At 44.9% G+C, this 22636-nt stretch overlaps 2 long non-coding RNA genes across 2 annotated transcripts in view; one reads left to right on the top strand and one right to left on the bottom strand.

Moving 5' to 3' along the window:
* Positions 1–22636, bottom strand: part of LOC130705593 (uncharacterized) — a 74702-nt gene that overhangs the window by 30484 nt on the left and 21582 nt on the right. The gene's annotated exons all lie outside the window — the stretch shown is intronic.
* Positions 14688–22064, top strand: LOC102998232 (uncharacterized). Its single transcript, XR_452413.2, has 3 exons — positions 14688–14888; positions 20682–20827; positions 21969–22064. It is a non-coding gene; the product is annotated as an uncharacterized LOC102998232 (long non-coding RNA).

Genomic DNA, 22636 nt, shown 5'->3' with positions numbered 1-22636 from the left:
AAACTCCTAACCATTTTCCAAGACACAACTTGAAGACCACTTCTGTGAAGTCTTCCCAACTACCCAGAGACAGCTTGCTGGCCCTCTCCCAGTCCTTCCATTGCATTGGATCAGATTTCTATTGTAGTACTGTGTGTGTGTGTGTGTGTGTGTGTGTGTGTGTCCCACAGCAGTGTGGAGGCCCTGAACAGTGGACATTGCCATGTACCCCAAATCCCTCTCCTGCTCACCTCTCACTCCCCACCCCCATCCCACCCCCCACCCCCACCCCCCCGCAAGAACTCGCTAAAGGTGTGTTCATTACAATTAGGCCCTGAGACGTCTGTTCCTCCATCAGACATCTTGCCTCCCAGATTTGTGCAAATATTGGCCCTTTTAGTGCACTTGCTCAAGGTCACACAGCTGGCAAAACCAAAACTTCAACTAAAGTCTGGAAATGAAACCACTAAACCACACAGTTGCACACCCGAGAACTCCCCAGATTATAGCTTCACATTAAGTTCCCGACGAAGGACGCTCTAGATGAGTTTTTTGAAGCAACAGGAAAATAGCTGAAGCCTCTTTTTCAACAGCTGCCTGCCTCAGAGACAGTGCCTGACCCTGGCAAGGATACGTGAACTCATCACAATTCAAACAGCCAGTCATCCAGTGCAGCCAGGGAGCTGGGCAACCAGGCAAGTCCAACCTCGAGGTAGGCCTTCATGCCCCCCTCTCTGCCCCTCAGACTAAACAAACAGTCCCTCGCACATTTTGCAGGATGGCGCACTGGGGGGGAATGGCCCAGTGGCCATGGAGAGTGTCGTAGGTGGCATGAGGAAAGGCGTTCCAGTGGAGGGATGAAGGAGCAGGACGCAGACTCAAGGACAGAGCCGGGTTCACTCCCCACGCCTCCTCTTGTACCCTCCCCACTCCTGCGGCCCTACCCTCATGGCCTCCATCATTCTCTGCATCACTTCTCATTCCATATAGTCCCTCCTCCGGCTACTGTCCTGCTCCCATTTCCCATTTCCTTTTTCTTATAATTTTACCTTCCTTCCTTTCCTCGCAATTCCCAAACCAAAAAAAAAAAAAATTAACAAATGTAGGAAAGAAAACAAAAGTGGGTAAAAATGTACATTTCTAATGTTTTTTCTGTGTTTTGGAAGTAAATCTAGTGTCTTAAGCTGTGAGCTGCTTGCAGGACGCTGCGTAGTCCTTCATTTACTGTGAACTTGGCACAGGAAGTTTACTGGCCCATTTTACTGCAGAGCGCCTGAGTGCAGAGGACAGCTAATGCTGTACTTTGGGAATCAACGGAGAAATGTCAGTGAGGCTGCTAATTACTCAGTAAATTAAATATTGCTGCCACAGCTGCTATTTCTAATGTCCTACATTTGATCATGCTGTCTTAATGCAGAGCCAACATTCAGATTCTATTTAAGCGATAAAGAAGATGAGGACCTGGCAAACTGGTTATTGGTTCTTTATGTTTTAGGAGAAGTCATTTGAGTGTGCAGCCTGAAACTCACGTAGGAACCCAGAATGATGCTTACACATAACAAAGTTTAAGGATATAAAATTTCATTTCTATCCTTTTCTTAACTTTATTTCGGGGGAAGACGTTACCAGAAAGGTAACAATAAATGATTATTTATAAAAACAGGTATTTTCAAATTATGATAAACGTTCCATTTAAGATTACTGAGGATGTGACCCCCCCAAAATCATTTCTTTCAACTTTGCTTCATAAAGACCTTTTTAAAAAACAATCAGTCTTTGTATCACCTAAGGAATTTTAAACTGTGACATATATTTATGAGAATATTTAAGGTGAATATTTTCAAAATAAGTAGCAAATGAATGGGTCGTGGATTTGCATGCACTGCCTCTGGAAATGAGCACATTTGAAAACAGTTTGTTCAAAAGGCGCCATTGGCCTTTTCCCTTCCTTCTCAAAGAGCATATGTGTTGCATTAGTACTCAGAAAAGAGCATGTTTTCATAGCCTCTAGTGCTGCGTTTATAAAAATCATGATGATTTTAGGACTGCACCTTCATTTTTTGAATTTTCAAAACTTGTCCCTTTTTGCTCTTTTATTTTCTTTCAACAAAACAAAGACCGGAGAACCCCTTTAAGAAATTTTATACATTCCCACAGAGTCCCAGTTTGTTGACCTTCAGGCCACAGAGTAAAACCTTTCTTTTAAGTCAAGCATTCCCCATTGGGAAGCACTCCAGCTTTTTCTTTTTATGAGGAATTTTAACTGCTGGACTTAATTTAATTATTGTATTTTGTACATACTCCCAGGAGCCCCAGGGCATGAGCTTTACTTTTTTCAAAACTTTCAAATGAATATCTTTAGAAATGCACATTTCTGATGGTAACCTTACTTCTTCCACTTGTATTTCTAATCTAAATACCAAACTTGGATCATTCTGTTTCCTGACTTATTCCTGGAGAGGCTTCAACCTCACATCTCTTTGCCACAGATACTGTTCTTGAGTAGACATGGAATATAGTCATTTGAGTCCAGAATGTGGGAGCCCGGGTTTCATAACAAGAAAATAAAAACCATCTCCAGTTCAACTACATTTTAAAACTTGATGGTTCTGGGGACATAGTCTTCAATAAGAAGGGTTCCTAGGTTGAAATCAGTAGCATGCTGGTCCCATGGCTGCAGTCTGCCACCATCTGTCCCTATAGTTTCTATGAGATATTCCCACAACATCAGCTGTTCCTCCCAGATCCCAGCAGAGGCTCATGTGCGAACATACACACACACACACACACACACACAGGGAGTTGTCATCCCAAGCTAATGGCAAAGATTCAATATCTTCATTTCTCACCTCTCTTTATCCATAAACATTTTCATTCAAGCCTTCTGATTTCCACCTGGAAATCAAAAACTTCGACCACATCTTGACTCTCAAAGGTGAAAAATAATTTTTTTGGTATTGACTTAAAACTCATATAGGAATATTGGAATGTGGAACGAACATAAACTTTCCAAATTCATAAGCTCTGTCTAAAATATTTCATGAGGGTTGGGCCACTTATGAAGTAAGTTTCATTGTAGGACTTCTGAGACCTCTGAATTTAGGAAGATGTTTTTAAGGAGAATTATCTGCTAGGTGAATCTGATTTTCTTATTTATTTTGATTTAAAATTTAAAATTATAGATACCACAGCATTTTGGTGCCAGAGAAGGACTTTTGAGATCGTCTAGGCCAACGATCTGGACCCTGGCTGCAAATTAGAAGTACCTGGCGAACATTTAGTAAATACTCTAGTCTAACCCATCATTTTGCAGATTAAAAAGAGAAACAACCAAACAAAACTCTGAAAGATGCAGGATGGCTTTTACATTAGAACTGTCTAAAGTACAATACTGTAACATCATTTGGGAACTCCTGGCCATGCTAAACTTTACAAAGCAAACTTAATTAAGTTTCCATAATTATGTTTTGGGCCACATGAATTGTAAAATAGTTGACTGATTCTTCCCACATGATACACTTTCTAATTTTATACACATTCACATCCCTCACTGATCACAGAATAGGTTGGAATAATCACAGCCTTGAAATGTCTCACATTTAATTTGTAAAATAAGGTATACTTGTGTAGATGGCTGCCCTTCCTGAAAATTCATTTAAGTTTGCCCTTTGCAGTGGCAGTGTCATGCTTCTTGACTAATATTCTGCAAATTTATTTTTCTTACATATATTTAAAATATATAGGCAAAAAGCAGTATTTCTCCTAGTGTCATCTGACGATCACAAAAGAGATGAACCTTAGAGCTTTACATTGTACCATTTTTATAAAAACAGAAGCAAAGAGACATCAAATAACAACTCATCCGAGTGAGAACGACAGCCCCACGAAGGCAGAATTGAGCTTAGCTATCACTTCTGACGGCCTCAGGAGAGCAAAGGGGGGCCACGCTGAGAGCAAGGGCTCCTTCTGGTAAGAAGCCTCAGCTGGGGGCTCCACGGGCCTTTGAGCCAGCGTGGTAAACGCTTGCCCTCACCCCCCTCCCTCAAGAACAGCACCTCCCTCACCTTTCCCACTCCTCCTCAGCTGCCTCCTTCTCCCCCTTCCCCATCGGGGATGGCGGATGGCGGGATGGCGTGCTCGCAGATCACGAAGGGAAAAGGAGAGCTCCAGTCACTTTGACTGGAGGGCCAAGGACCTCCCGGGAGAGATCCAGGAAGCTTTGATCTCAATTATTTGCCTTGGGCTGAAAGACCTCTGTTTGGCCGATCCTCTAGGATCCTAATAAGGCCAGGACCTGGGATCACAGATGCAAACCTTTTTTCTTTTTCTTTTTTTTAACAAAAAGAATGCTGAGATGCAATGATTAAAGCTGTAGAGTTACTAGGAGACGGTAAGTTAATATAGGTCATACCTACATAAGAATACGTTCATTAATTCACTCCTCCAGCAGATACTAATTGAGCTTCTGTTGTGTGCCTGCGGTGAGTGACGTCACTGTGGTAGTGATGGGCTATGAGGGTAACCCTGGGGTGGCCCTAAGGCCCCTGTGTCCAGTAGCTCCATCAGAAGGGAAAGCAGGTGGGTGGCTAAAGCCTTTCTTATTCTGGTTCTCCCGCCCCACCCCCACCCTGCATCCTGTTCTAATTACTCTTCCTTATCCTTTACAACAAACATGAAAATTAACCAACATCATAGCTCCAGGCCTGAGACCAAAAAAAAATGAATAAAGTATCTTAGAGGTAGATTCCCATTAAAAAAAAAAGTTTATAAAAATTTTAATGGCAAGAACTGCTGAAAAGTTTGCCCCTGCTTAGTTATTTCACTTTCTGCTCCTTTACTCTTTTCTGTACATTCCAAATTGGCTACAGTGAACCCACATCGCTGTGATAGCCAAGAAATAAGATGAACGATAAAATAAGTAAATGTAACTAGATGGGATTTTGGATTATCCGTATTTTCTAAAATGGACATTTATAAGTTTTGTAATCAGAAAAATGTGTATTACCATTTAATTTTATTGTTGTTTTAAGTAAGGATGACTAGAAGTGAGGAAAATAAGTCTAGGCAAAAATTAAAATTTGGATGAGAGCGGAAGTTCATTATTACAAGAGTAGTCAGAAATTGGACCAGAGAAAATTTAAAGCAATAAGCTTTTTGACTGTCAAACTAAATGATTTTTTGAGTGATAACCTCCAAGGCCCAGCACTCACAAGGCTGATGGCAGTGAGGCTAGGTAGTCCTCCTGGAAAATATTTGGCAATAAGTGTCCACAGACTTACTGTCATTTACCTGTGCCTTTTACGTCTGGATCTGGGAAATTCTGTGATCCTAAATACAGAAAAAGCCTCATTCACAAACACAACTCACAGTTGCGTCATTTAAATTAGAGAGGCATGAAAACCATGGAAACCATGATGGACTATTAGGCGGCCGCTTAAAGCTTGTGTTTCTGAAGAAAATAAGAAAAAGATTTGTTCAAAAACAGATACTGGACTTCCCTGGTGGCGCAGTGGTTAAGGATCCGCCTGCCAATGCAGGGGACACGGGTTCAATCCCTGGTCCGGGAAGATCACACATGCTGCGGAGCAACTAAGCCTGTGTGCCACAACTACTGAGCCTGCACTCTAGAGCCCGCAAGCCACAAGTGCTGAGCCCGTGTGCCACAACTACTGAAGCCCACGCACCTAGAGCCCTTGCTCTGCAGCAAGAGAAGCCACCACAATGAGAAGCCTGTGCACCCCAACAAAGAGTAGCCCCCGCTCGCCACAACTAGAGAAAGCCCGCGCGCAGCAACAAAGACCCAATGTGGTCAAACAAGAAATAAGTAAAAAAATAAAATAAATTAATTTTTAAAAAATCAAAGAGAAAAAAATTCCAAAAAAATCCTCCAGATACCAAGCTGTATATGTAGAGTCTGGAGCTGGACTGTCTGGCCTCTACTGCTTACTTTTGAGTAATCTTGGGCAAGGAACTAGCCTGTCTGTGCCTCAGTTTTATTATCTGTGAAATGGGGGTAATAGTGGCACCTATCTCATAGAATTGTTATGAGACTTAATTGAGTTAACGCATATAAAGATGAGTACCTGACACATCAGGGCCCTCAACAAATGTTAGCTTCTATTACTATTATAATGTGATTACAACCATGTTAAAAAGAAATCACAACAGAAGAAAATACACCAAAATGTTAGCAATTACTGTGTTTGGATGTCGAGACTACTGGTGATTTTCATTTTGTCTTCTTTGTACAGTTTTGTGTTTCCAATTTTTTCATTAAATATATATCAAAATTTTAAAAACTAATTTAGAGCTAATTATAAACAAAATCTATGTTTGAAACACTGCTTTTGATCGTTCTACAGTTAAACCTAGTAGGCCCTGAGTAGAGAGGCCCCGGCAGGAAGTTTTCATATGATCTGAAACCTCCTGCTGCCAGGACTCAGGCACCGGCTTCCAAGGACTCCTTCTGCCTTGGGCACCACGGTCACTTCTTATCACAGGAAGGACAAGCTTGGCTGTGTCGGGTCGTGGGCTGCGCCCAGCATTGGCATGAAAGTAACCTGATTTCCAGTGCCCCCTCTGCCACTTACTCCCTGTGTGTTCTGGGGAAAAGCCTGTTCCTTCTCCATAAGGAGAGATCTTGATGCGGTTAGCAGCCTCAGAGAATTAGAAAAGTGGTTGAGGGAATTTCTGAGATACTGCCTCGGTTGGAGGGAAAAGAGATCCTGAACTCTGTGATTCTCCACTCCAGCTGTCCAGCCTCGGAATTCCCTCTCCCAGGGTGGAGGGCCCATCTGCTCTGTTTACACACCTGGACCTGGTGCGAAGGGCGGTTTTCAGGGTGGCTCCCTGACCATTTGTGGAATCATTCCTGCTTCCAAGCAGCGTGCTGCAGGCAAGCCTTCAAAGAAATACCAGAAGCCAAGTGCACTCTCTGTCATCACTTAATAATGCTTGAAGCTTTTCATATAACAAAAGGGGATGAAACAGCCCTACCTCACATTGTGGGAACCCAATAATTCTTCCATTGGCTCTACACCAAAAGGGTTTTCTCTTACCTTTAAATATTAGATCTGACTAATGTGGGCCACCAATGCTCCTGGTAAATAAAATAGGAATAAAATAACTGTTTGCAACTTGACTTCATCACACACTATGGAAAGGAGGGAATTGATAAGTTGCGATGACAAATAATCTAGTATTATTTTTGGCAAAAATAGACAAATGTGTCAAATTTAAAGAATGTCAGCATCATTTTTCTCTATCTATTCTTGTGAGGTTGGAATCAAACCACAGAGACAGAAATTTTATCTACTTTCTTCATCCCTAGCACTGAGCATGGTACTTGTTCTTAATAAATTTTTGTTGAATGAATTAGTTAATGAATTGATGAACAAATGAGACGGGGTTTCTTCTATATTGTGTTAGATAGTGGGGCTATAGAAACAAATACCTTAGAGTCCCACTCCTAGAAGCTCACTCTAGTAGTGGAGCCAGACACACAAATAGAAAACGACTCAAATACAATGTGATTGATTCCTAAAATCATACCACTAATGTTTCATGTAGTCATGTTTCAGCTCCTCCTATGTGTCAGGTACTTATACACAGTAAAATGTAATCCCTTCCTTCAGAGTTCACAGTCTAATCTGGAAAACAAACACGAAGCACAAGGCACAATACCACCAGGAAAGCAAACCAGAAATATGGACTTGATAGAGAGGCAACACGGTATAATTTAATCATGTAGACTCTGGCATCAGACTGCTTGAGTTCACAAAGCTGTGTGACTTTGGACAAGTTGCTTAGCCTCTCTGGCCTTTAACTGTCCCATTTGTAAAATGAGGTTAATACTGGGACCTATCGTATAGGGATGTTATGTGGAGTAAATGAGTTAATATCTGTAAAACTCAGGATAGTGCCAAGCTTGTACTAAATACCAAATACAAATAAATCTTTCCTGTGTTCTCTGAATTTTAAACTCTCATTAAGAACTCTGTTTGGCTTTCTCTTTGTGCATGCCTGATGATTCTCCCCAGATAGGACTTGTGACCAAACATAACTCCAAAACTGTGGACTCGGGTTAATCAGGGAAGGAAAGGTAAGATTCCTGTCTGTTTGTGGAAAATAATGAGCATTTAGCCAAAAGAAAAAAATTCTCAAAGCCAAGAGACACCTAGATGAGGATTGCAAATTCATTCTAAATAACCACTGCTCCCTTCTCCCTGGTCCAGGGCAGACATGGCTAATCAACCTCAGAATCCTTTCCAACTGAGTCTAGAATCAGGCTCAGAATTGTTTCCAAACAGGGCCCCAGGCAGTGACTGTAACCCAGTGCCAGTCTCTGTGTCTCCGTGTCTCTGGCCTAAACCTTACCTTAGGGTCAGCCTCAGGGTCATTTTTCTCACTGGACACACTGGGCGGCCTTCCTGTCACCCTGCTGCCAGAGGCACAGTGTGACAGCCCTTCTCCCAGGACTGAAGCCCAGCTCCCACAGTGGCCTGCCAGCCCTCACTCCTGAGAGATCACCAGTCGAGCCGGTTCTAGTCTGCCCTCCCTTGTGGGTCCATGGCCACTGGCTAACTCTGTGACCTCAGCTAAGCAAGTAACTTAACCCCTCTCTGAGCCACCGATTCCTTCTTGGTAAATAGAACCTCCCTCAAGATTCTCGTGAGGATTGAATGTGATCATGCCTGTGAGTGGCCCCAGCTGGAGTGGGCTCTCGGTGAAAGGTAGGTGCCGTCTTCCCGCCAGCCAGGCACAGCACCTTCGTGACTTCACCCCCAGGGTCCTGCATAACATAAAACAGGGCTGGGGTGCTCCTGTCTAAGGCACCAGGGCCCCCACTCAACTGTCAATGAACTCAAGGTCATATGGGCTCAGACAGCCGGGAATAGGTGAAGGCCAGCGGGGTAGGAGGGGTGAGGAATGGGGAGTGAGGGGTGCCTGAGGTGTGCACAGGGACTCCGTCTCAGACCCTCTTAGGAAACGATGGGAGGGGGCACTGGGGGGTTTACATTACTCCCATAAGCAGAGAGGGGGCCTTGCACATGGCCCAGGGTGGGACCACAGGGACAGTCCCTCCTGTCTGCCTTCTCCACCTCCTCACTCAGGGCTAAGACCCCCTATTTCTGGAGCCGCTCTCATTACCTCCTCCCAGCTGGACCTCAGTATGGACGACTCAGTTATGAGTTCCTGTCTCCTCTTCAACTGAGAGGGTTGTTCCCTGAGAAGCCTTGGCTGTCTCCCTCTGCCTTGTCTTACCGAGTATGTGTGTGATATCCCTCGCCATCACCCAGAGGAACAGGTCCTGCTCCCATCCCACCCCCGACCCCGAAAAAGCGGCCTTGCACCTTTTGGACCCAACCCATGTTCAAGTCCAGCAAGTGAGTCAAGGGCTGGCGTCTCTTGGTCATTCACGGGACAGCCTGTGACCCTCCTCTCCTCCCTGTACCCACCACTCTTCCTGGGCCCAGCCTGAGAGGCAACTCCTCCAGGGCCCTTCTCTTAAAGGCTCTGTCAACATTTTCAATTCAGGCTTCTCTTTCGAGAGTTTACAAGTCAACTGGCAAACAGAGTGAGCACAGGTGGAAAGGTGCCTTACAAGGGAGCACATCAAGGCAGAGAGCCCAATGCAGCCACTGGGCACTGAAATCTTGGCTAATTTAATATCTACAGTAAACATGGATTTGTGGGGAATGCAGCCGCTTCTTTTAATTGCTCCAAATAAATATCCCGGGTAATTTTAAGAGAGACGTCTGCAGCAGCAGCGCGAGCCTTATATTACCAGGAAGTGCTTCGGGGTATTGTGTGCTGAGAAAGGCGTTACATAAATTGAAACTCCTTTTGCTCAGAGCCGAGTCCTGAAAGTTCATGCCGTGAGAAACATTTCTCACCGTGCACAAACTGAATTGTATATAAAATTAAATTTTCTGATTAAAATCTGCATTGTTGGACCTCCTGCTGGCTGCCACCATTTTGCCGAAATAAGATACTATTTGCGATAATGGCAACGAGGGAAACCTGTTGGTTGGAAACTGGCTTCACTCTTACAGCTTAAAAATCTGGAGAGCTTTATTGTGCAAACATTGCATTTTCCATACAAATGTTACAGAGCCAAGCTTTACTACTGATTCATCAGCCAGGGTGCAAGCGGGTTTTCCGACCCTGACAGCCCTACATCTCCTGCACGCCCAGCCCAGCCCAGCCCGGGGAGGTGGAAGTTGCCAGCAGGAGGATGAGATGGGCATATATAACTGCCTGCTGTTTTTCAATTTAAAAAATATTTTTCTTCACAAGCGCATTATTATTTGAGTGAGGAAAGAATATAGAGGAAAAGATGGGGCCTAGGAAGAGTTCAAATTTAAGAGACCACCCTCCCCCAACCCCTGGCCCAGGAAACTGACAGGATTATTGCCTTTTAAGGATTTACCCATCCCATCCCCCAGGCCCCAGCCCCCAGCCCCCCTCTCTCCACGGCCACCTCCAAGCCCCAGTTCTGAGAATCAGCCTCATAGAAATCAACTACAACTCTGCACAGCACCACCAACAGAGGCGTCCAGGCTAGTAATTTTGTTTGACAAATGCAGAATCTGGAACCAAGAAATGAAGGTTGTTTTTCCCTAAGAAGGTGTGCGCTCGAAATTAGAACCCCGAGGGCTGATTTTCGTCTTTCATTTCCCTAGCTTTCAGTTCATAAATGAACGCTTTCCAGAAGTCCGCATCGGCCAGGCACACATAAATATTTTTTACTGCCTTCCATCCGTTAGAATAGATTGTCCCTCTCTTTCATTTTGTAAATCATTCTGTTGCTTGGGTAATCCAAAACAGCTTTGACTTAAAAAGGAAGAAAGGGTGGGGTGCGGGAGGATTTAGCGAAACGATTGATCCAGTTCGGTGTAGCTCGTATTTTGACAAAACAAAGCCAAAACGAACTGATTTCTTAAGGAACAACCTAGTCTGAATACGATGAGTCTCACCAAATCTTTTTCTAGAAAAGAGCATGCAGGTTACTGGTACAACCAGTGCTAGAGTAGAATAAACTAAGCCACCTTCTCTGAGGGAGCAAATGCAAGGGAAGTGGGTTGAGGTGAATGGGAACTCAAGGAGCCCAAGTTCAAAGGCACAGCCCACCTGGAAGGCACTGAGGTAAAATGGGTGGGATCTCACACACACCCCACGTAGGGCTCAGAGTGTCCTTTTGCAGCTTCTTTGCCCTAAAAGCCAACCCTAGGTATTCGTATGCATTCATCTAAGCTGTCCCACCTGTGGGGAAAATAGCTGGGGGTAGAAGCAGGAAGTGCCCAGTAGGGTTCCTGACCCAATCCCCTGCCACCACATATTACCTTTCTATAGATAAGAGCTTGGGGAAACTACTATTATTATGCCTACTTCTGTTTCAGTTGCATAATGATTTAATAAATTAAAATAATTTGCAAATCTATGAATTAGCTATTTTTGAAAATTATTCCATTGGCTTTCTTTTTTTCCTCTAAACCTCCCTTGTATTTTCTAGTCTTTCATAGTTTCCGTGACTCTAATTAGCACCAACCTGAATTTCTTACATGGTCATAGAGTGGGAAAAAATTATAATCTGTTTCCCTTCTTCTCTTCTTAACTAACCATCCATATATGCCCTCTATTTGAAAACCAATAATAAAGTGAGTTATAATATTTCATCCACTCACTCAATAATGTCTTGAATTAACTGGGTGCTAAGAGCCAGACTATTATCCCTCTCTCACTCAAGAGTTCTGTCAGCCTGAGGAATACATCAGAAGTCCCAGCTTTACTGTCTTTTAAACCAGGATTTAAAGATCCCAGGAGAGGGACTTCCCTGGTGGTCCAGTGGGTAAGACTCCATGCTCCCAATGCAGGGGGCCCGGGTTTGATCCCTGGTTGGGGAACTAGGTCCCACATGCTGCAACTAAGATCTGGCGCAGCCAAAATAAATAAGTAAATTAAAAAAAAAAAAAATAAAGATCCCAGGAGAAAGACTTCCCTGGCGGTCCACTGGTTAAGACTTGCGCTTCCACTGCAGCAGGCTTGGATTTGATCCCTGGTCGGGGAACTAAGATCCTGCATGCCGTGCAGTGCAGCCAAGAAATTCTAAAAAATGAAGGAAGGAAGGAGGGAGAGAGGGAGGGAGGAAGGAAGGAAGGAAGGAAGGAAGTCAATATACAAAAAGAACTTACATGTGATGGTGCCCCCTTCTCCCAACTTCACTTCCCTCCTTTGCCTCACTTCCTGCCTCTTTGCAAGTAACCAAGCATCCCTAGTCCTTTCCTTGTTCCCTATAGGGCTCTGCTGCCCAAAGGATCCCTTTCCATGGCTCCATTATCTCCTCTAGTCTTGAGCAAAGATGGAATGCTTGACCTCCCCATACCTCTGCCCAAACTTTGCCCACATTTTTGCTCCAGGCTTCCATTGATTTCTTTGAATAGTCATCAATTGTTTCTATAAGCAAAAGTCATCAACAATATTCCACTGACTTTCCAGTTTGCAGCAAGAAGACATAATACCTGTCCCTGTATAGAGCATCAAAAGTCAAGAACAAGACAGATGCATCCAAAAATGATTCAAGATTTAATAGGCAGAGCAAACCAGACCCTGCTCATGTGCCCTGGCAAGCACAGCCATCGAGTGGGCAAACCCTGACAATGGGGCAAGAGGGAATAGCAGGGGTAAGGAGGAACCCCAAGGACCAGTGGTACTGCCACCATCCCACCACCAAAGCCAAGGCCCTCATGCCCAGGCATATACTGAAGGGCTAGACAGTGAGGCCCTGCCCCCCTTTAGGGGTATTGGTGGAGATTCCTAAAAGGGATGGAAATCTCAGTCTCCATCTCAACAAGAGATGGGTCCTCAGATAGGCAATCTGCAATTCTGATGGATAGCCATCACCCAGTTTTCTTCCCCATTGGTTCTCCAAAGAGAAAAGCCAAGCCCCCTCCCTCCATGAACCTGCTCTTCCATCACAGATCAGAAAGGCTCCAGGTTGATCAGGCCGATAGCCCTGGCAATCACTCTCTTCCTCAGCCAGAATGGTGAGTTGAAAACCTGTCATTCACCAGCAAGAAGAAGATCCATGTCAGGCTCATCTCCCTTCTTCTCTCTCCCTTCCCTTACCTCCCCATCCCTCCATCTTTCTTATGGTATGGAGTGTCTTGTTTCTATCTTACTTCTACTTCTTGTCCCCTTCTTGAGTTCTAGCTCTTTCTTTTGGGTTGGCAGACACCAGAGGGCAACATAATCTCACCTAGTAGTCAGTTCTTTCATTTCACCAGTAGAGGGAAGAGTTTGAGAGAACCTACAAGAACTAGGAGGTGTGTGGAAATGATTTTGAAATATGGAATTAGCTAGTGCAATAGAACTGCTCTCTTAAAGGCATCTCGTGCCAAGGCATTCTGTTCCCGTTGGTAAATAATCTGTTATAAAACGGTTGCAATGCATATTAACTCACCAGAGCACGACACTGGCAAAATTTCCCTCCAGCCTATATTTTGCAAAGAGACAACTTTTCACGTGATGTGAGACCTGAGATTAAACTAACAGAAGTCCTACATTATTCAAGGTAAAGCTGACACTCCATCCCTTCCTCACCACTTAGCCTTTTGAGATCTGATTTTTATTTTGTTTCTGAAATAATTGGTAAGGCAGTTAGCCCTGAATGGCTTGTTTTGAGTACCTGTCATCATAGGACTCTAGGCGCTTTGAGGGTGCATGGGGCTTAGTTGGGCAAGTGAAGCTGAGTCAATCAGAACAATTGATTACAAACCAAGCAGCAGAGCCCTTGGGGCAATAAGTGCCCAAGTAGCCCCTGCTAAACTTGCAAGAGCCTGCTTCACCAGGGCCTGCCCATTCCACCATGCATACTGAGGGAATTAGAGCAGGTTCCTTTTGAAAATGGTTTAGAAGGGAAGGATTCAGAAGTTAAACTTGTGCCACTGAGCTGACCATTTACCAAATAATTACTCTGACCAAGTTAGCACTAATACCTTTAAAAAGTAGACAACATGGAGCTAAGCAATCTGCTCAACCATTGCAATTTGCTCAATTGTTTGGATCTAATTACCTGGCCTGTATATTTTCTGCTTGGTGTCCCCAGCCTTTTAACCATTTCCAAAGCCAGAGCTTTATAGAAAGGGTCTTTGAGAACCCCTTTAGATAGAGTCTGTGATTCGATCCTTCTTTAGATGGATTTTTTTATCCGAGTTGCTGAATTTATCCATATGACTTCGCCTCCATTTCTTCATCAACATCCTTTCTTTGATTAATTATCTAAAGCAAGGGTTCTTATCCTGAGGTCCAGAAGTAGACTTGAGCACTTCCATGAATCCCTTGAAATTGTGAGTAAAATTCTATGTGTATGTACATAATGGTCCTTTGGGTGAGGGGTGAGGGCCCATAAATTTCATCAGATTCTCAAAGGGCTCCATGACCTCCATCTTGTAACGATGCAATCACGATGTTCACTAGACCAGAATTTCCCCAGTCAATGTGCAAGAATTGGTTTCAGGTGTGTGCTTGAGCCTCTGATCGCCTCAGCCCTTGGGTGACTGGACAGGGCCAGGCATGGCTGGAGCTTCCAAGCTGGTCATCTCCTGCCAAGAGCTGCCCAGCCACTATAAAAATATTATTTTCTCTGTGTGCCACAGTGGATAAAATGTTGGAAGCACTACAGTAAATTTTCACTTTTATCCCATCCACCATCTTTGTACTGTGCATCTCTTCCTTCATCTCCATGGCCTTAATTATCCAGAGGGAAGCTTGGCATTGATTTGGCCACCTGTGGTATAATCTGCACTTCATATCCTTTGCCAGGAAAGAAAGTGGTGTGGTCGTCTCCTCTTCCTGAGAATGCTCCCTGGCACACACAGCTTGGAATTTGCTTTGCCGGCCACATGGTGGTAAGTGAGACCAGCTCATTTCCCCATTTCCTGGGCTACTCCTTTTGCTAATCCCACGCATCTGACCCTTTCCTGTAGTAGCTCATATGCCAGTTCCCTAAATGGCTCCCAGCTTCATTACCAATATTCCTCAAAAGCGCTCTCATGCAAAGATTCTTTCTAACCAAGAAAGACATTAAAATCTTACACAGAACCCATATATAGCCAAATTCAAACTCAAACATAACAAACAGGGCAGGCAAATTCCCATGACTGCTGGCTGACACAAAGCATCCCAAACTAGCGTGACTGTCCAAGCCTTCCCCTGCCTAGTCGAAAACACACAAAAGTCCTCATGTCCCAGACCGGACGAGCCATCCACAGTCAGTCCAGTCTCATTACCTAACGCTCAGATTACATTGTTTTACTATCACTAATTTCATAATTTCGGTAAACTAAGAAGTATGCCATTCACTTAGAATTAATTTATGATTCTGACTTTCATATGAATGACTTCAACAAAATCTTGCAACTGTCTGCTGTACTTCACCTGACAATTTCAACATTTTGATCACCTAATTCTTAAATATTCTTCCAGCCCACCTCACATTCCTACTAGAGAATGAAACTATCACCTTCTTTTTACCAGTTAGCCAAGTTGACAGCCCAAAATGTCAACAACAGTTTCTAACATCTTCAAAACTTTCTTCCTCCCTTCTTACCTGAACCACCTGATCTAGACACATCCCTCACCCATAACTTTCTTGTCAATACATCATTTCAAAAATACCTTACTTCTGAGAGGACAGAAATTGCTGCTAATCCATAAGGAACTGTAAGCGCATGTTTCTTAAATATGTAAGTGTAATGTTAACTGACGGGGAGGTTACGTAGGATAAAGTAAGGAATGTGAGATGGAGGATTCCGGGAGGGATGGGAAGAGTCCACACACTGTCACCATCACAGAGCCCCAGGTGTGCAGATTTCACTTTGCTACCCAAGGAAAGTCTCAAGCCCACAAAGAAGTCTTTTCTTAAAACCTACCACCTCTAATTCTAAAATAAATTAATTATTCTTAGAATATTTCCAACTATAGTTAGACGGCTTCTCCCACCGGGTGCTCCTGGCCAGACTGTCACAGAGCGTTGTTCAAGAATGTTTATACCAAGATGAGCTACTTCCTTCTTAATCAAACTGACAACCAGACTGAATTCAGGATCCCTTTACTTGAAGGCTATAATCCCTGGTAAATCCTTTAAGAAAGCAGTTGTATCACTTTTCTATGTATTTTAGAAACAGAGGGAAATACTTGAATAAATGCCTGAAAATCACCAGCAGTCATTTTAAAACCTATTTTTTTTAGACAATATCAGGCGTTACAAAAAAACTATGTGATGGATCCCTAAAATAAAAAATATAGAAAATATCGCTTTTTCTTTTTAAGAATAAAATAACGTGTAGATATACAAAATGCAAAAAAATTTAATCTTGTTTTTAACATATTTGCTGAGTTTAAGAAAATGAAATGCTCTACTCCCATCTGCAGCCATTATAACAGTAGATTTACTAGTTATTATTCACTAACCTTAAGTGTGCACTAACTTTCGAAGGGAGAGATGAATACACTTGGGGGTAAAACACAGTATTTTTTGTTTACTCATGAGTTTAAAGTATAACGTTTTAACATCTTTTCATTTTCTTTTTGATCAATCTAAGAGCTAAAGCTGCTTTCACATATACTTCTGTTGCTCGACCACCTCTAAGTAAATAAGAAGTGCTTTCTACTTGATACTAACTTAATATGGTTTTTCGATGCAAGCCTTTTAAAGCTTCAAGAGCATCAATTTGCAAATCCCCCAACAGTCCCGGGAGGGAGAAGCTATAGGGAAACATGTAACCCAACGGCTCTCGCCTGAGATCCAGCATAACGAAGGGACACCTGGAACCTCAGCTGGCGGCCTTTCATTTTCTGATATATTTCTCTCTTAAAACATAAACGCATTGGGCTTCCCTGGTGGCGCAGTGGTTGAGAATCTGCCTGCCAATGCAGGGGACATGGGTTCGAGCCCTGGTCTGGGAAGATCCCACATGCTGTGGAGCGACTAGGCCCGTGAGCCACAACTACTGAGCCTGCGCATCTGGAGCCTGTGCTCCACAACAAGAGAGGCCGCGATAGTGAGAGGCCCGCGCACCGCGATGAAGAGTGGCCCCCGCTTGCCACAACTAGAGAAAGCCCTTGCACAGAAACGAAGACCCAACACAGCCATAAATAAATAAATAAATAAATAAAATAAAGGAGTTCCTTTATAAAAAAAAAAAAAAAACATAAACGCACAATAGGAAAATTAAGTAGAGAAACAATTCCATATATAGAATAGCATGGTGGGTTCTGGACTTTGACGCCTTTCAAACCCCAGTTATTTCGTGCTGTAGCCAAGTTGAGTGAGCTGGGTGTCACCTCCGCTTTGAAGCCTTCCCTGAGCCACCTGCAACTGCCCCTGCCTGCCCCCGCCCCGACCGTGGACGATCTGCATTATAGCACCTGGCACATTTAAACTGTCCACATCCATTGGCTTCTACGCCACACAACAGACTCCTAGAGAGTGGGGGGAGTGAGTGCCTCCATCACCTGTGTCCCCATCAACTGCCACAGCCACATGACAGAGAGTATGCTCATAAATGTGGACAGGACAAATACTTACATTCTCCAAAATCCTCGTTTTATTTTCTAAATCCCACTTGGCACATTTAGACTGAAGCTACTTGCCGTCTAGAACAAGGATGAATCAAGCCTTTTTAGATTTTCTAGTAAAGCTTCAGGTGGTGAGAAACGCAGGTACTAAGACTCAAAGTGAAGGGAAGCTGGGAAGTAGAGACATGTACGAGGGGTGCATTCAGGACAGGACAGAAGGTGAACAGGAGATTCCGAAGCTGGGGCTGCTGCCTCATGCCCCCAGTGTCTGTGCCTGTGCTTCTACGAACTGACCTCGAGTGGCTTGGCCTTCTGCCTTTCTGTGGTGCTCAAATCCTGGCCCCCACCAAAACCCAAGAGTAAACCTTACACTCCCCCAAGAGGGATAAGGGAACAAAAAGAAACATCAAAACTCAATTTCCATCTTCATCTTTAGACTACACCCTAGTAATATAGTAAGTGCTGATAACGTGCCAGGTACTATGCTAAACGTTTTGTTAATCATGTCCTTTTTTTTTTTTTTTGGCATGCAGCTTACAGGATCTTTGTTCCCCCACCAGGGATCGAACCCAGTCCCAAGGCAGTGAAAGCGCCGAGTCCTATCCACTGTACCACCAGGGAATTCCCAATCATGTCATTTTATTTATTTATTTATTTATTTATTTATCTATTTATTTATTTTTTGGGTCTTTGTTGTGGTGCGCGGGCTTCTTATTGCAGTGGCTTCTCTTGTTGCGGAGCACAGGCTCTAGGCACGCGGGCTTCAGTAGTTGTGGCACATGGGCTCAGTAGTTGTGGCTCACGGGCTCTAGAGAGCAGGCTCAGTAGTTGTGGCTCACGGGCTTAGTTGCTCCGTGGTGTGTGGGATCTTCCCGGACCAGGGCTCGAACCCGTGTCCCCTGCATTGGCAGGCGGATTCTTAACCACTGCGCCACCAGGGAAGTCCAATCATGTCATTTTAATTCACACAACAATCTAACAAGTGAGTTCTTCTTGTTAACGCTTATCCCCATTTTATAGAAGAAAAAGCTGAGGCTTGAGGTTGCTAAGTAATTTGCCCAAGGTCCCAAAGCAGGAGAGATGCAGGTTCAGGATATGAAACTGTACTGATTCACAGCCCGTGTTCATGAGAATTCTTTCCTAAACCTCAATCATGGATGACACCATCTCGATTCTCTCCCTCACTGATGTTAATATTTAGGGGAAAGGAGAAAATGTTTGCTACAATCTGACCGCTGCTCACCTCTGAAAAAGAAGTGACAAAAGGCCAGATGTCAGCTCCAGGCCCCAATGTGTGTTAAAGCGGTAAGAAAATCCCCACGTGACTGGATCACAATAGCCCATTCTAGAAAATTCTGAGACCCGAGGTTCAAAGCAGACTATTTCTGCGTTTTTAAACAACAGCTCCGGGCTTCCCTGGTGGCGCAGTGGTTGAGAATCTGCCTGCTAATGCAGGGGACACGGGTTCGAGCCCTGGTCTGGGAAGATCCCACATGCCACGGAGCAGCTGGGCCCGTGAGCCACAATTGCTGAGCCTGCGCGTCTGGAGCCTGTGCCCCGCGACGGGAGGGGCCGCGATAGAGAAAGGCCCGCGCACCGCGATGAAGAGTGGCCCCCGCTTGCCGCAACTGGAGAAAGCCTTCGCACGAACCGAAGACCCAACACAGCCAAAAATAAATAAATAAATAAATAAATAAGAAAATCCTTTAAAAAAAAAAAAAAAAAAAAAAAAAACAACAGCTCCATTGGCCTGCTAGCTTCAAACCCTAGCATCTAATTTGCGATCCTGCGAAAGCCTGGTAGGAGGATTTCCATATAAAAGCATCCAGCACAATCAACTTCTGGCCTTTCCCACACACAGATCCTCAGGACCAGGCTGCCTCTCTAGCACGCCAGGGGCACTAGGTGTTTAATTTGGAATCTGATAGCTGCCTAAATTTTGAGGTACCCCGTAGGTGCCGCACACAAAGAATCCTCAACGGCCACTGGCAGAAAATCTTAGAAAAACAATCCTCCTGCTTGTTGGAATCACAACTACCACTTTCACTCCCCGCCTCCCTGTCACGGAAGAGGCTGTTGTGACTTGAATTACAGGGGCCCATGTGGACTACCTGCCGTCCAAATGCGCATGTGACAATGGACACTCCTTTGCTGGCTGGCGGTGTTATTTCAGACACTGTTGGACAGATGGGCTCTGTTCCGAGCGGGGAAGAGCCACACCTCGGAGATGGCATGTTTTATAGGGCTGTCTCCTCGCCGCACCCGAAGTATCCTCATCATTTTGCCGGGGTCGGGGCAGACATCCGAACATCAGAAGGACGGTTTCTCCTCAGCATCCTGTCTCCAGCCTCAGGGCCTGCGTGCAATTTCGGGGATCCCGGTTGTCGGCTGGCCCCCCGCCCGCTCCTGTGGCTGCCATGTGTGGGGCATGTGTCTGGGCCTCGGCAGCTGTTGGAACACAGTAAATCCATTCATACTGACATATCCCAATGACTAACACGGGCTTAGTGAGGAAACAGAAGCGTTTGACAAGCAGAAACAACTGAATTACTTTTAGAGGGGTGAGGAAATGACACCCCCAAAGGGCTTGATCTCGCCATTTGGTTTGGATGGGGGACTCACCATGGGAGGCCACCCGGATGTCACCCCAGCCACCTACCATCATTAATTCTGAGCAGAAGAGGAGCCCGGCCAGTGTTTCAGCAACAGGAATGAGAGGTCTAAAGAGATGGTTATTGGAGACCACGCTGGACATGAAGAAGATAAATCACTCAAACCCAAAGACTTAAAGTGAGAGGCAGTGTCACTTTGTAGTGTGGAATGTGGGCTTTGGAATCAGACAGAACTGGGGCTCAAATGCTCGTTCTGCCACTTATCCCATGATGAGCCGTGAAACCGCTAAGCCTCTGTTTCCTCGCTTGTAAAATGGGGATATGGTAATGGCATTCCTAGCTAATGGAGCTCTTTCAGGAATGAGTGAGATCATCGGATAAAGCACTCAGTACGGTACATGTGTGTATAAAGCCTGATATACAGTAAGCACTTAATTAACCGTAGGTAGTAATCATAATAGTACGTTTTAATGAGAGGACAATGAACTTTGTGTTTGTCCACATATGCAGACAGGTAACAGAATTCACCTTGCGCTAACTGATGTAGCTCCTGAAGCAGCGTGGAATCAAAAGGAAGCTCGACCCTTACTGCTTCAAAACACACTTCCTCCTCAGGACCCCACCACCGCCACCTTCTTCAGAACCTGGGTCATGAGGTGAGTTGGAGAACCATCTAGGGCTTGAAGATGTCAGGGCCCCACCAGACTTGGTGTTCTGAATCAGAACTCAGCAAACGCTCTCCTGCCTAATGTGGATCATTGTTAAGAACATGTCCCCACGTCACTGCCATAAACTATAGGGCAGCAATATGCATGGATCTTCACCCATGGCTTTTGGGATGTTTCAGCCCACAGAACCTACTGGACTGGATGTCCAGTACCATACAAATAGAGTACTCCAGGTTCCCTCAATGCTACATCAAGTGCACAGAATTTTATTCCCCTGCAATAGCAATCACCATAATCTCCACTTGTGGAGTGCGCCTACTGATGATGTTCCTTTTGGACATCGTAAGTCCACCAGTCAGAACCCACCCGGGCCCCCATCTCGAGCCAGCAGAACAGGGGAGTATGTCTTGTTCACCCCAGCTGTCTACCCCAGGAAGCCGGCCAGGGAGGTCACGGACGGGGCACTTTATAACCAACTCTGATGCAATGAAAACGGGAATTACCCATGATTAACATCTAGAAATAGGCTGGAGAGAATATGACAAGAAGAGAAACATAAATCTGATTATGCAAAAGGATGAAAGTGGAAAGCTTTGGAAGAATTCCGCTTGCTTCCAGGATGGCCTTCTCCCGTGACCTCCTCCTGTGGCCACGCCAGGGCGGGCTGTGTCCACAGCTTCCCCCAGCTCCCCAACCGCCAGCTCGAGCTGAGTCTGCTCATCCTTTCCTGGTCCTGCCTCGGGCCTGTGGTCGGGGCCTCAGGGTTGCTTTGGTTCTTCCTTCAGAGTTCATCACTAAAGAGGCATCTTGCTTCCCCTGCCATGTTTTAGTTGAAGCTCATGTATTTTCTTAATGACAGAAGTATGAAAACTGCTGTGGTTCAATGGCCCTCTCTCTCCCATCGTGACCCAGCAGACACCCAGTGCTTGCTCCCTTTATGGGCCTCCTTGTCTCCTCCTTCTCCTTCTCCACCGCTGACACTCCTTATTTGCTCTGGCAGCTGTATACCTGGGGAGCATTCGAGTCTTGCGCTGAACCAGCACAGAATATACTGAACTGAACCTAGCAGCTCCAGGTTTCCTTTCAGCCTTCCCCCTTCCATAGTTCTAACCCCCTTGACTCTTTACAGCCACTAATCAACGCCAACTGTTTGAAGATGCAGGACAGAAGAAATTCTGAAGGCTGCCGCTTCCTTATACCTCCCTGAGAGCCATCTTTGTGGATATAAGGCAAGAGAATTATTGAAACACATTTCATTGATTTATTATTAATTGTCCCTTGGGTAAGCACAGAAAGTACCAAGCAGAGGGAGGCTGCATGACTTGTGGTCACTGAAACACTTTCAAGTGTCTGCCCAGATCCTGAATTTCTGCCATGAACAGGGGAACCAAAATGAGGAAACACAAGTTATAGAGATTAGACTCCAGGTGAAGAGGAAGGGGGTGTAGGAAGGAGGTGTGGGGTGCAGCTTGCTGAGTAGTGGGAGCAGAGACCAGGCAACTAAGGCAGCTGCAGAGGAGGGAGGTGGAGGCTTGCTTGGGAGCGAAGCCAAAGTCTACTGTCAGAGTGTGGGATCCAGAAAAATCCCACCGGTTAACATGAATAAATGCCCACTGGCAGAAAGACAAACACTGCTTCTGGTCCAAGAAACAGAGGCCTGAATGGCCAAGGAAAGTAGATTCTTGTCTTCGGGCAAGGGCCCAGCGACACACCAGCTCAGAAACATGTCCCAAAGGAAGGGAGCGTCGTTACTGCCAGCTGAGCATCTCCGAACCCATCCGTGGGGGAAACAAGACG

This window comes from Balaenoptera acutorostrata, chromosome 18 (genome assembly GCF_949987535.1).
Source record: "Balaenoptera acutorostrata chromosome 18, mBalAcu1.1, whole genome shotgun sequence".
In the NCBI taxonomy this organism is placed as follows: Eukaryota; Metazoa; Chordata; class Mammalia; order Artiodactyla; family Balaenopteridae; genus Balaenoptera; species Balaenoptera acutorostrata.
Note: the sequence above shows the minus strand (reverse complement) of the source record. Positions and strands in the feature narration are given on the sequence as shown.